The sequence below is a fragment of the Argiope bruennichi genome, chromosome 6 (genome assembly GCF_947563725.1).
Source record: "Argiope bruennichi chromosome 6, qqArgBrue1.1, whole genome shotgun sequence".
Lineage (NCBI taxonomy): Eukaryota > Metazoa > Arthropoda > Arachnida > Araneae > Araneidae > Argiope > Argiope bruennichi.
The window spans coordinates 39,917,169-39,932,254 of record NC_079156.1 but is presented as its reverse complement, the minus strand read 5'-3'; the positions used below and the strand labels follow the sequence as shown (position 1 = coordinate 39,932,254).

At 32.1% G+C, this 15,086-nt stretch overlaps 1 long non-coding RNA gene across 1 annotated transcript; it reads left to right on the top strand.

The window, feature by feature from the left end:
- Positions 1-1,453: 1,453 nt before the first annotated feature.
- On the top strand, positions 1,454-6,025 carry LOC129972989 (uncharacterized). The gene is made up of 3 exons (XR_008784922.1): positions 1,454-1,609; positions 2,684-2,899; positions 5,713-6,025. It is a non-coding gene; the product is annotated as an uncharacterized LOC129972989 (long non-coding RNA).
- Positions 6,026-15,086: the final 9,061 nt, after the last annotated feature.

Genomic DNA, 15,086 nt, shown 5'->3' with positions numbered 1-15,086 from the left:
TAGTGTTGTTGTTTTTTTTTGTCCGATGTTAATGAGTCATAGTGTTCATTCTGTTTTGAAAATCACACAATGCCCTTTTGTACAAAATTTAAACAACCTCCTGTTGAAGAAAGAGTTGAGATAGTTAAAAAGCAGCGTCTTTGCTTTTTTTCTTTAAAAGAAAAATGTTCAGCTATAAGATGTAAGGCAAAAACTTGTAAAGTATGCAACCGGAAGCATTATACTCTTCTCCATTTCCCGAGACATGAAATGAATCATCAAGAAGGATATAATATTTTTATTAAAGAATATGCGAGAAAGTTTTCGGAAGACTATTCCTGCTTGTTTAATTTTAATTAATGTTTTATCGTAAAAAACATTTAGAAAGATTAGTTGTGATAAGTTTCCTTTCTCATTTTTTTATGACGCATCGAATATAATTACCTTATTTTGCTTATTCCCAAAATTAAATATCAAAATTCTTTTTAATATCAGCCACGATAGCATGTGTGATTTCTTGCTATCAATATTTGAAAATGAATTAGCCTATAGTTCAGTATTTGCTTTTCTATCTCCAGTTTTTAATTCTTCTGACACAACTCCATCTTTTTTTAGCTGAATTTTAAAAAAAATTGCAAATCTCTTGAATTTTTCCCAAGAAATTTTTAACACGTTAGTCACTCTGATTCATGCCTAGGATTCATACCGCTACCAAATAAGTTGCTTACTACAATCAAGCGACAGCAAAGTAGGTAATATTTAATTAAACAGAAGGATTAGAAATATTTGGGTTTAGTTTAGTTTAGTTACATTAATGTCCTGTTTTAAAGCAACATTAGGGCTATTTTGGGACAGACCTCGTCATTTTGAACCGCGGTCAGATGACCTATAATTATTTGGGATATCTATTGTTATTTTTAATATTTATAATAATGTAATCAGCATTTGAGATATTCACGCGTTTCTAAGTGATTTTTGCATTTTAAATTACTTAATATGTTCACTGCTTCACTTTCAATTATTTATTAATAATTGCTGATTTAAATCTAAAAATTCAACAATTCCATACGTGTGGTATGCAAAAGAGGTAACGGACAATAGATGAGGCATGCAAGATGAATATTTGAAAGAATCGGATTTTGAACAGAACTGACTGTCGTTTATTACTATGCCAACAGGAAATTTAGGCATAGGAAACTATGCTTTGGTAAAACAGGAAACTCTGTAAAAACTGCTTGATTTATTATTTTTTAATTTAACAGTAAAATATTTATTTTTTAATGTTTTTTAAAGTTATTTTCTATACCTATTGAAATCACCTGAGATCGTCTGCAAGTTAAAATAGGCTCCTTTTAGGTTTGAACCCAAATATCGACCCGATAATTTATTTTCAATTCCAGTTTTTTTTTTGGGGGGGGGGGCGATTGCTTGATATAAATCTTTGGAAGAAGAGAACGATGAATGACAGAAGTCTATATAAGCAGGTGTCAGTAAAACACTCTTCAGTTTCGAAGTTCGTCGCATAAATTATTCAATTTTTCCAATGAAGTCTTGATTCTCGTGCTTAATATTTTATCCTTGGGTACATAAGGAATGGGAATTATTTTTACGTATTACAGATAACTACAAGGTAAGATGTTTTAATCGAATTGTTTGAACAAATTTTGCGATATTTGCTGTTGGTTAAATTCATTTTGATTTTGTTTCGTTTTAAAAAACCTGCTAACTTAGAATATTATCAACTTTAAATCGCTACATTTTGAACTAAAACTTTTTTAGGAAATAAATTAATTTCCTTTTTCAGTTTATATATTAATACCTTCTTCTACGTGAATTCAAAGTTGTGATATTTCTTATTCTTTTACCTTATCGAATATTTACCCTTAAAAACATGTGAAGTTCAAAGATGCTCAAAGTTTTTTTTAGTTTAGTTATATTAAAGTCCCGTTGTAAAGCAACACTAGGGCTATTTTGGAACGGACCTCGTAATTTTGAACCGCGGTCAGATGACGAGGACGACACCTGATTTGGCACCCCCCTCCCACACCAGCGGGAGGACGTTTGGCAAGACGGATTTAACGTGCAACAGACCCCCTTGCACGACGGTTCTTCGGTGGAATCGGGTCTTGAACCTGAAACCCTACGGTTCACAAGCCGAGACCTTAACATCAGGCCAGCGCGGCCTCAAAGATGCTCAAAATAATGCAGAAGGTAGATGAAGTGGCCAATATTCTAAGATAATTATATTTGGAAGTTGATTGTACAATAGTCAGGATTAATTGGTTCATCAAATGGAGAAAATGGGTAGCTACCTAAGTACCCAAAGGTCAACAAGTTTTTTTTTTATATTAAGATAATTTAAATTTTACTTTTATCCGATTTATTAAAAGTATCTAAATAATACTATTTTAATTTTAATATTTTTCATTAAAGTTTAGAATTATATTAGTATTATTTTGTTTTCAGATTTTTTTTTATGCTTGATTCGCAAACCAAAAGCCGTGAAACCGTTTTAGAGGATAGTATTTAGAATTGTTCAAACGCTTTGAAATTTCTTAACTTTGTTTAGTTTTTCTCATTTAAGTTTCAAATCTTTAATAAATATTGAAATCTTTTAAAAGTGAGCCGTAGTTAAAAGTTGTTATTTTAGTATTTAACTTAAAAATGCATGTAAAAATATAATAAAATGCTTTTTCTTTTTTAGGCGAAAGTGACCTTCAGAAACTGTCAAAGATGGCACCTCAGTTATTGCATTCAATTAGCAAACGCTGATAGTTGATGAATTGAAGGAGAATTATGAAAACTGAAGTGTCGAATCCAGCATATGAAACCCAGATTCGCCTGAAAAGCAAAGAACGTTTTTACAAGCCTGATAAGGCGTCGGCTCACTTGTAAAAGGATTCAACATCTAAAAGAAAAGGTAAACATTTAATAGTTTTCTAATAAAAAATTTTAAATTTAGAAAAAATCACTGGAAGTCAAAGTTTGATTTTACTGTTAAAATAATGGCTTCCTTAAATCGTTTTGTATAGTAATTTTATTGGCATTATTTTGCATCGATATTTATAAACTATTTTATAATTCATAATTTTTCTCGACTGTCTTTCTAGCCATTATTAAACTTATTTATAGTACAGAAGCAATCGCCTCTCATTTTATTCCCACTTATAACTTCTAATCTGAATTGGGGCTGCGGTGGCCTGCAGGTAAGGTCTCGGCTTCGGAATCGGAGGGTTTAAGGTTCGAGACCCCATTTCACCGAAAAACCGTCGTGTAAGCGGGTCTGGTGCACGTTAAATGTCCTGGCCAAACGTCCTCAAGCTGGTGTGGAGAGGGGGGTGCCAGCTCAGGTGTCGTACTCGTCATCTGACCGCGCTTCAAAATGACGAGGTCCGTCCCAGAATAGCCCTAGTTTTGCTTTGAAACGGGACGTTAATATAACTAAATTAAAAATTAAATTACAATCCGAATTCAATGTCATAAGCAGCAAATGGCAAAAACCGTCTAGATTTTACCCAAAATTTTTACCTAGGGGAAAAACTAAAATTTGCCTAGCCCTTTGTTTTGCAGTTATGCCCATTTTCTTTGATAGACAAACTTCCTTTGATCGACTTCATACAAAATTTTGATAAGTCTATAAATCTTGCCTAAATGCCACGTATCCGGTTTCACTTCTTTAGTTCAATGCGTTTTTGCCATCTTGATAGACCAATAATCATAGTTTCAATAAATACGTTTATTGAACCAAAAACCTGAAAATACCGATATCTTATTTGACTATTACAATACTTTTTGTATTCTTCGTGTGCGAGAAATGAAAAATATAATTTCAAACCAGTATCAAAAAATATCTGTGCATGAACATGTATGCTTGTTTCGTTTGTCTCGTTTTTGTTTCTCTTGATTGCATCAGTTAATGAATTCTGTATGCAACATCACGCACTTTACTGAAATATTTCATTGTAGCTGTCAGTCTTGCAATAGCACTTTACGGTTCCATTTCTTTCCATAATTCAAAAATGAATGGTTGTCGCATCATTCAGTTATATAATGCATCACAAAATTTAGGCAATACTTGCCTATAACTATTGGTAATTAACTAGTTAGTTATGTAATCAAGAATTATCAGCCAATTGCATTCCCCGATTTCCCATTAACTACCAAATTGTTTCTGTTGAGTCTCTTCATTTGAAATTCAAGAAATTAAAGTATATGCTTTAGATACCATGGCTTTGATTTATAGGATCCAAAATTTAATACAGATTCAAGTATCTGTTCCGTTTCTCAGTAATCGCATTTGGAGGCCCTTAAACCGATAGAAACTCAACCTTTTGGCACAAATCGGATTATAAAACATGGTACGAAATTTCTTCTTTAAATAAGGTTGGGTTCGCACGGATTTGGGTAGGCAGACTCTCCTGTGATAGTTTTCGTCCAAAATTTTATTTATATCAACGACTTTGATATGAAAACGGTTTTCATTTTTTTGCTGGTAGATGGACACATGATTCCAAATGCGGTTTTTAAGATTTGGGATTGTATTAAAGTCGATTCATTATTCTCGAAGTAAAATTTTTTGCCAATGACACTGCTTTGTCTTGTGTACTTTGTATAAGGAAAATTGTTTAATCTAAATGTTTAGTTGCTAAGTCACCAGCCCGCAAGTCCTTCAAGTTCCACAAGTTCAATTTCCTCTCGGGAATCAATACTTTATTCTCTAATTTAATATCGCATAATTATAATTTTAGTAAAAAAACCTTCAAATATTTAAATTTACTTAGACAATATTTTAATTGGATTAATACTATAACTGCATAAAAATCAATGCTTAATATCTTTATTAAGCTGAATAGTTTTATTTCCTATTCGATTAACAATAGTGTCCGTGTAAAAATTAAATCTGCCAAATAAAGGCAGAATAACTCGTTGGCTTAAAAAGCCATTAAAGTATCGCCAATCAGCGAAAATAAAAAAACGAATTAAATACGGTTTTTCATTCTCAATAAAATTAAATGTTAATTTTTTTAGTGTCTAAATAACAAAGAGTTTAGATTATAAATTGATCTCAAGATATAGAAATGCAATAAAATATTTAAAACTTGGAAATTAGGCTTATATTAAAGATAAATCTGAATCGTATTCGAATATTTTTTCTGAAATTTTAGTGAGAACAAGATTTTTTTGCTGCTATTAAAAGGACAAAAATAGCTTAATATGTGATCTCCAATGGTTGGCTTTTTGTCAGTTAAAAAAAAATCTTAAAATACTAAGAATTTGGAAAATTTGATTCAAATTCGTATATAAAAATATTACAGGATCAAATTGTTAAAATCTCGATTGCCGTAGTGAAAGAGTTCCAGATAGTGTATGCTCATTAACTCGATAAGTTTGTCGATTGAAAAAACCTTTTCTTCGAGTCATTGCTAGGGGCGCCAATTTTGTAAAGATGCGATAATAGATACTATAGTTACAGAGGACTCCATTTTAAAACCACAATACAACCGAAAAAACATTGTGAATATTACAACTGTCTTGCTTTTAAATATCGATATGGATACTTCCGATAGAAACAAAATAGTTTAATGCTTATAACTATTTAGTGCTTATGTTAGACTTGTGATGTAAAATGTGAATTTTTTTATTAAATGGCAATTTTTAAAATTAGTTAATTGTGCTTAGACTAAGCTATAGGTTTTTGCTTTAAAATGACTCACGCGGATTTATTCTTTTCAGCTTTCCGGTCCACAGAAAGTTTTCAACATAAAAAGAAACCAGTTTTTCAATCTAGTATTAGTCGAAACGTTACAAGATTTTTGGACTTCATGGCATAAAAGAACAAGGCTACAGATAAGCTTTGCAAATGGGCAGTTCAAATATCAGTGAATGCAAATGGATGATGAAAGGACAATCGATGTCTCCGTGATGCAATGAATGCTGCTTCTATAACTAAGCTAAAGCGCAAAAAAATTTCTTCATTCCACTCGCATTTGACTACAAGTAAGATCGCATGATTTTGGAATCTTGGTAGGTCACACCTAATTTTACGAGCAAGAAAATAAATTGCGAGTAATCACATTGTCTTAGTATGATTAATTTTTAATGATTATGCTTAGTAATTAAGAGTAATCGGATTGTCTTTCTAAACAACTGTAGAGTTCAGAACCAATTGAATAATGCGCGAACAGTATATAATTGTATAATCTCCAAATTATCAGCTGAAAGTATGTTCATTTATAGGAAATGATTCTTTTACAATTGAAAGAAATTTCAATATTTCTCTCAGCCCATTTAAACGAATTAGAATATTTAAAAAAATGTAATTTAATTGATTTAACCGCAGTTTAATTATCGAATGATTTTATTCTAAACTAGCCGCCTTTGGCGACCAGCCGGTTCGCCAATGTTCGTTTAAATTTTAATAATTAAATATTTTACGCAATTCCTACTTGAATAGCTTCATCAAAATATTTTAAAACTTTAAATTTTGATAGTCATACAATTCACTCATAATAATATAAAGGCCTTCAGTCATAACGTAATATGCATCTAATTTTCTGTTGGCTCCCGTAGAATCTATGCTTTAAATTAAAGTGGAAAGAATTAATTTGCAATTAATATTTTTTACTGAAACAAAACATTTTTTATAATATGATTACTGATAACAGTCACTGAGTGTTTAAACTTTATGGGCACTAAAGAATCTTTCTTAATTTATGTAATATCTCAAGAATTTGTCAACAAAATTTTCTCGGATTTATCATGAAAAGATAGATTCATTAACAACGTTTCATCTTAAATGCATCAAACACTAAGAAAATAAAATGAATCGTTTAAAATAATCGGTCGAAAACAGGTTTAAAAAAACTACTTAAAAAAACGATGCACTTAAAACTATAAGCATATACAAAAATGTGTAACTAACATAAATACAATTTAATTACAAAAGCATGCAATTAACGTAAAAGTTTAAATCAAGAATCATCCGTTGATAATATTATCAACAATCGGAACACAATGCGCATGCTTGAATTTTTCCACGCCAGTTACGGTAACGCAAATGCGTGAATTTTTCTTGAATTTTCAGTTGGGGTAACGCTATGCAGATTAGAAATTTTTAATTTCCTTTATTCTGTTTTATTTTAATTCCGAAAAATGTTCACCCTAGCCTCATTACTGTTGGGGGAAAAAATCTGAAGCCTTACTCATTTTGCGTTGGGGAAAATGAAAAGATTTTTTGGCGGGAAAGATAGTTCTTAATTAATAATTAAAATTCTAATTAAAAATTCAAAAAAGGGACCCAGGTGCACATTCCCGACCTCTAAGGTATACATGTACCAAATTTGGTAGCTGTAGGTCAAATGGTCTTTTCTGTAGAGCGCGCGCACACACACATTGAGCTTTATATAAGTATAGATTTCACGTATGTCCCACTTAAATTTAAATATGGCCCATCCTTTGCATCCCTGTCATTTTCAAATGTTATTTATGACTTGCAGGAAGTGAGTTTATTGAAGAATCTTTAGCTGTTCTTATTCAATTTTTAACAAAATATTAAATTTCCCCCCATCGGTACACCCAATGTTCTTTTCATGGCTTAAAGATGCTTGGGTTAGGGATGAGTGAGATCCATAAAGGGAGATGGTTAAGATACGGTGGAACCCCTAAAGAACAGAATCTACCGAATTTCATTTTGTCCTGGAATAATGAAATCAAGACTGTAAAAGGGCTTCCAAGCATTTTGAAAAGATAATTTAGTCAATTTACTTCAGAAACAAAAAAAAAATCGCATTTCTAAATTTTAAGAACAGTCTTTAAAAAAATTAACACATTTTGTATTGTAATTTTGAATTTTGGCAGTTACGAATGAACTGCAGCATGATTTATTTTTGGTGAAATATTTAATTTCGAATGCTAGTTATTCCTGTCGAATGAATGCATGAATAAAGAAATAACACCAGTTCAAAAAAATTCTATCGGCTGTTTTTTAATTTTGCCAATCTAGATTTCACAACGTGCTTCTTCATAATCAGTTTTGAAAAACTAAGTATTTCCACAAATAAACTAAATTATTTAGAAGAAAAATTCTTCATCTCTTTCGGTTATCTCTGAATATTGTTTTCAAGTAAAATGTCAAGTGGAGAATTATATTTAGAAAGTATTGCAATTGTTGCTATCATCGAGTGTCGTTATTAAAAGTTGATTTTATTTGGGAACTTAAAGCATGGTGGGTTCTACCATTTATTGCCACATGAACTAAATTTTCGAAACAACTCGGTAGACGATTTTTCTTATGTAAGGTCTAATTTAAAGCTAACTATAGAAATTGAAATTTCATTAATTAATGTAGAGAAATTGATATTGATTTGCTTTGGAAAATAATATTTAATAAAATTTCAAATGCCATACTGAAGAATTAATGATATTGATCGAAGTATTGCACTGCGTTATCATTAAATCTAGTTTAAGTTTTCATGTAATGCTGGAATTTATCTTTTCTAATAGTTAACACCGGATTACAAGCAAAATTTCTCATAACAGATATATTTAAACGTTTACTAAGGTCTAAATTTCGAAATCGAGAACTTTTCCAGCAGTCTTCATTTTGTGCTCATCGCTTTTGGAGATTAACTTTCTAAGCTCACGATTATTTAGACAGAATAAATTCATGTTTCTAGAAATTGACTTTTAAAGTGGATAAATCAATGTACCATGCTTTTTGATAGGTAAACGAAACTTTTAAAGTTTCAGTTTTTTCCATTGAATTTTAAGAAAAATCTGCTTTTAAACTAAATATAAAAACCAGGAAAAGCTTAATGGCCGCTTAGAATAATAAGCTTTAAAAAACAAAATAATATTGATTTGGCCTTTTCTTCAAGCAATTTTAGATTTGTAGCAATTAGACTTCTTTCATCAAGATAATCGTCATCTTACCGCGGTTCAAAATGACGAGGGCCGTCCAAAAATAGCCCTAGTGTTGCTTCAAACGGGACGTTAATATAACTAAACTAAACTTCATCAAGATAATGCAGACTCTTTTGTCTATAGCAAAAGACGCGTATCTTTTACGCGTTTTGCAAGATTTTGATGTACTTCAATAATACGGAGAAATCAAATATTTTCAGAATAACTCGTGGTGTACAATGAATGTTAGTCCTTATTAAATAGTTAATTTGATTGTTAATTAGTTAATTTGAATTAAAAATAATTTTTAATTCATCTCTTGGTTAGGAATTTCTTGGTTGGGAATCAAGAATTTTTTCTGAAATTTCTAGAAAGAAATCGTGTTAGTTTATTCATTGATTGTGAATTGAAATTTTAAAATGTTTTGTCATCGGGAAAACAAATATTCAGAACTTTTAGATTAGCTCATTAAGAATAAAAAAAGTGAAACTCATAAAATTGTAATTTAGCAAAGATAAAAGTTAAATGCTAGAGCAAAAGAATGGACAAATTTTGATACATTCAAATCGATTTAAAATTATGAAATTCAATCTGTAAATATACCGTTATTGTTGAAAATTTGTAGTGTTCATCATTTCTTTACTTCCCTGCCATTTTCTAAAGACGAGGGGGAGGAGTAAGCACATAAACAATAGGTTTCAAAATCAATCAAGAAACTAAGATTTCAAATTGCATTTGCGTTTTTTCTAAATTTTTTAAATTTAAAATAGCCTGCTGTCAAGGTGCGCAGGGGGCTTAGCGAAAACTGTTGCATATGAATGGTGAAAGTCTTGTCGTGGCAGACGGTGTCCAAATTGGAAAGAGAATCGATCAAAATGCACGCATGTTGAATTGCATTTATTATATGGAGTATAAAAACTGAAATATACGATATTGGCAACAGCTCTAGGCTGCCAGTGAAAAATATGGATCGGGGCAATGGGCTGTATAAGAGTAAGAACTACGGATTGTGGTTGTGGGTTATGTGTATGGAGAGGGCACTTAGGGTAATAGCAATGATATGTGTGGAGCGAGATGGTGTAGTGGAAATGCAAGGAAGTGCGGTGGCTGTGATCTAGAATAAGTGAAAAAACTTGTTGGAATGTTCCTCTTCCTTATTAATATGCTCTGTTTCAGATGTAAATGTGTAGAGTAAAAATTCTGTTGGCGTGGGTTATGTATGGAATGTAATTTTGGGGGCTCTGTGGTGGCGTGGGTTATGTGTGGAGAGAAATGTTGGGTCTCTGTGTTGGCGTGGGTTATGTGTGGAGAGAAATGTTGGGTCTCTGTGTTGGCGTGGGTTATGTGTGGAGAGAAATGTTGGGTCTCTGTGTTGGCGTGGGTTATGTGTGGAGAGAAATGTTGGGTCTCTGTGTTGGCGTGGGTTATGTGTGGAGAGAAATGTTGGGTCTCTGTGTTGGCGTGGGTTATGTGTGGAGAGAAATGTTGGGTCTCTGTGTTGGCGTGGGTTATGTGTGGAGAGAAATGTTGGGTCTCTGTGTTGGCGTGGGTTATGTGTGGAGAGAAATGTTGGGTCTCTGTGTTGGCGTGGGTTATGTGTGGAGAGAAATGTTGGGTCTCTGTGTTGGCGTGGGTTATGTGTGGAGAGAAATGTTGGGTCTCTGTGTTGGCGTGGGTTATGTGTGGAGAGAAATGTTGGGTCTCTGTGTTGGCGTGGGTTATGTGTGGAGAGAAATGTTGGGTCTCTGTGTTGGCGTGGGTTATGTGTGGAGAGAAATGTTGGGTCTCTGTGTTGGCGTGGGTTATGTGTGGAGAGAAATGTTGGGTCTCTGTGTTGGCGTGGGTTATGTGTGGAGAGAAATGTTGGGTCTCTGTGTTGGCGTGGGTTATGTGTGGAGAGAAATGTGGGGGGCTATGTGGTGGCGTGGGTTATGTGTGGAGAGACAAATGTGGGGGGCTATGTGGTGGCGTGGGTTATGTGTGGAGAGACAAATGTGGGGGGCTATGTGGTGGCGTGGGTTATGTGAGGAGGGACAAATGTGTGGCTTGGGCAGTGTGTGTATGTGAGGAGGGACAAATGTGTGGCTTGGGCAGTGTGTGTATGTGAGGAGGGACAAATGTGTGGCTTGGGCAGTGTGTGTATGTGAGGAGGGACAAATGTGAGGCTTGTGCAGTGTGTGAAAGTTGTCTGGTTTGTCATCCTTATTTGTTGATTGTTGTATGCCTTGTCTGTTGTGGCAATGCAAATTATGGGGTATAAAGTATATATGTACAGAAACATTTGCCATTCTTGTTGACGTGCTGTAATCAAGAGACGTATCTTTGGGATTTATGCCGTTGTCAGTAAGCTTTAACTATAATATCTATCTATCTATCCCATATAGTAACTTTATCAGTACACATTTTGAATATAATAATTTAAATGTATTTAATTATTTTAACTATTAAGATTAGTTTAGAGTTTCTTTCCTTAGCTTTCGAACTTTAATTTTTAAATTTATCAGTTTTCAAAACTTTTCTCAAATTCAATATCTAGCCATTAGAAAATTGACATTTTCAGCATTAAACCAAATTTTAAAGAATTTGTTTTTAACACGGGAAGTTACCTTGATTTAAAATAATTCAAAAATTGGCTATTTGGGATTTTATTAAATTTTATATCCAAAACCAAAACACAATGGATAGATTTCTCAAATTTAACTATAAAATAAAAATAACTTTGATTTTAAATTAGAAGTTAAATGATATGGAAAATCCCTCCACTTAATTGCAATGAAAATCCTGCTCATGAGGTAATAAATAGAACCCCTCAGAACTTAGGTTCTCAAATATCATTTCTAATAATAATCGATGATAATTATGACTGTAATACATTTGATGTTTTAGTTAAATAACTCGCCACTTGATTGTTTTCTTGAAAAGTATATGAAGTGAAATCCGAATGAAATGCAAAATTTAGTATTCTAAATAGTCGAAATTTTCTTGTCGAAATACTCAATTTTTCCAAAACTGATTGCGATGAAATGCGTTGTGAATTCACTAGCTTAACCGAATTTAGCAGAATTTTTAGAACTACGCTATTTCTTTTAATATTGCATTTATTTTATGGAATAACTGGTATTCTAAAATCAATATTTCGCTGAGAATAAATCTTGCTGCAGTTCAATTCATAATTGTTGGAACTGAAATTATAGTCCAAAATTTAATTTTTTTTAACTGTTCATAAAATTTGAAATTGCGATAATTCTTTTGGCTATGAAATAAATCGCCTGAATTATCCTTTTTAAATTATTTGAAGAAACTTTTCCTTATGGTAAATTATTTTTTCTTAGTCTTTTTCCCTCCCCACATCCCAGAATTAAAACGAAAACATTAATTCAATATTCTTTCCTCCTTTCTATCGTTTCTGCTTCATGTTCTTTATGGCGAGACATACCGCATCCTGTAGAAAGTTTTGTTTGACGCAATCCCAGTTATCCGTTAGAGGGACTAATGTCGTGTATATCAATGAAAATTGATGTAAACAAATTAGTAGGCCAAAGGCTTAACTTCCTAATTTAATGGCCAATTATGTGTGGGACATGTAATGTCATTTTAATTCATATAAGGGGAAATTTAAAATGTCGAACTGTTTCTAAGTGATTTTTGTTTTTTAAATTAACTTTCACATAATTGCAGGTTTAAGTGTAAGAATTTTGCAATTCTATACATCATTGTATGCAAAGGGGAGACTGAATTAGCAATTCCTATTTATCCAACAAATCGGAAGAGTTCCATCGAAGGAATGAAACTTATTCATCCGTAAATTCATTTAATGGATCTTCCAAATTTTGCGCAATAAAATCGTCCGATTTTAACTAAAACAATTCCACAAATAAAAGCAAGGAATTATATAATAAATAAAATAGTTAAGTTGTCAATAGTAAAAATTAACTAGGATAACTATTAGAATGGGTAAAAAAAATCCCCAATTAATAAATTGCAATTGATCAAATTTTTAAATTTATCAAATGATTTAGTTCCCATAAGAAATACGGAATTTTCTTTCGGTTGTAAAGGAATAATTTCCAATAAAAACATTCTTGAATCTGATAATTTGGCGATTTTTGTTATCAATCCTTTATAATTTAATATATTTAAAAATCGAGTAGTTAAAATAGTATGCTAAACTCATAGCATAATATAAATTTTCCACTGATGTCGTTAAACTAGAAGTTAATTGTTGATTCCAAAATCTTGTGGTTTTTAACTATATGGTTACATAAATCTAAGTGTTTTTCTGACTTACTGCTGCTAAAAAGTGAAGAATAAAACATTGATTTATTTGACAAATTTTTGTTTTGAAAGATACTGATTATTGTTTGGAACCATCGGTCTTAATTTAAGTACAAATTGAATTTTGAAGAGACAAAGCAAAAATTTTCAAATTTTGTGACTGGAAAATAATTACAGCTTCTTTAGACGGCTAGTTTCGCAATCTATTTGTTTATAGCAGCTAAATCATGACTTTAGTGCAATATATCCCAAACTCGGAGAACTAGTTGAATCAAATGATTACTGAAGATTATGCTTGCTTAGGAAAGTGTTTTCTGAATTTGTTAAATGAATAGGAAAATATAGGAGTATTTTAAGCTTTTAGAGAATTGTAACTTTACTTCAGCTGCTCGCGTTCTTCGATTAAATTCTTGAAATCTGTTGAAGTAACCGACTTACAGTGAACGAAATGAATTTGGAATTGCTTTACAATAAGAAATAAACAGGAAATCTAAAATCTGAAAAGTATATTGAAGTGTGAAAGAATTATTAAAGATAAACATCAAAGCATTACCATGAGATTCAAATCAACAGCAATTTTTGAAAGAAGTCATAATTATAACATTAAGCTCCGAAATTAAACTTGAATTAGTCGCTTTGGAAATTTGATGTATGCGAAAGGCTATTATTGTGCAAGTTGAGGTTCGAACTCGCAACGTTAGGGTTCATAGCCGAGTAACAAAGCCACTAGACAAAAGTGTACACTCTTCTCCGGAAGTTGTTATCTGGCTTATGATGCTACCACCACATTATTATACTTAGCCGATGTGTACATCAGGGGGAAACTAGCAGAAAAAAAATGAAATTTTGCTTTCATTCTGAAGATTTTATTTGAATTTTATCCACTCTCAACTCTGGAACTGCTCCCAGCATTTTATTCTACAATTTTAGAACTTTTTCGAGAGTTTTAGAATCGCTTTCTACAGGACTTTAGCTAAAAGCAAGGTTTCTTCTGGATTTCAAGTCTAGAATATTTCCTGTTGAATCATGAAGTCTTTTGTTTCCTGTTGAGTGAATATTTCCCAAACCAGACCCATCTTCCATTTACATCAACTGGCCTAGATCAAGCTAAAATGTTGACTCACTGGACATCGATATTTCAAAAACTAGGTAAGTTGCTGAATTTCTGCAATAACAGAAAAATACTTTGCTTTTAAATGACGCATTATCGTTTAACCTTTAATGCATCTTTCCCATAACTAATTAGATGCTTATAAATTATCCAATTAGTGAATTCATTATTTTCAACATTACCGTTATTAAGCCAATTTTTAATATTTGCATGGGAATTATATTACATGAATAATGCAATTTTTATCTCAAGAAGCGACTTCCTACATGAGTAAAACAAATGGTAGTCCGAAGGAGCAAGATCTGATGAATATGGGGTGTGGGAAAATAAATGCGAAAGAAATGAATCTTAAACTTTTTCCCTTATCTGACAATCTAGGCAAACGAGAAAGTTGTTTTCTAACAGAACCACATGTCTTTATTCTGAAAATCCCTAAATATTTCGTTCAAACTGATCAACTGTTTACCCATTCACCATGGATGGTTTCTTGATAATTCTAAATCTATTGAAATCGTATTTAAATTGTATTTGACGGGAGATGTGCGCCGTAAACGTCTAACAGCAACTTGTGAGTTTGCTTTCTTTGTAATGAAATGTAACGGAACTTAGAGCAAATGCTGTTTATTTCGCAAAATCTTGGCAGGTATTCTGAGCTGAAATACTAGATCGATTTTAAATACTAGAAGTCGCATACTGATTTTTAAACGCTGTTGTCAAACAATTCAATTGGAATTTTCCTGGTTTATCCGAGATAAGCAATAACAGCGCATCTATTAAACTAATGCAGAGTCACATTTCTTTATAAACTAATGCTTATAAA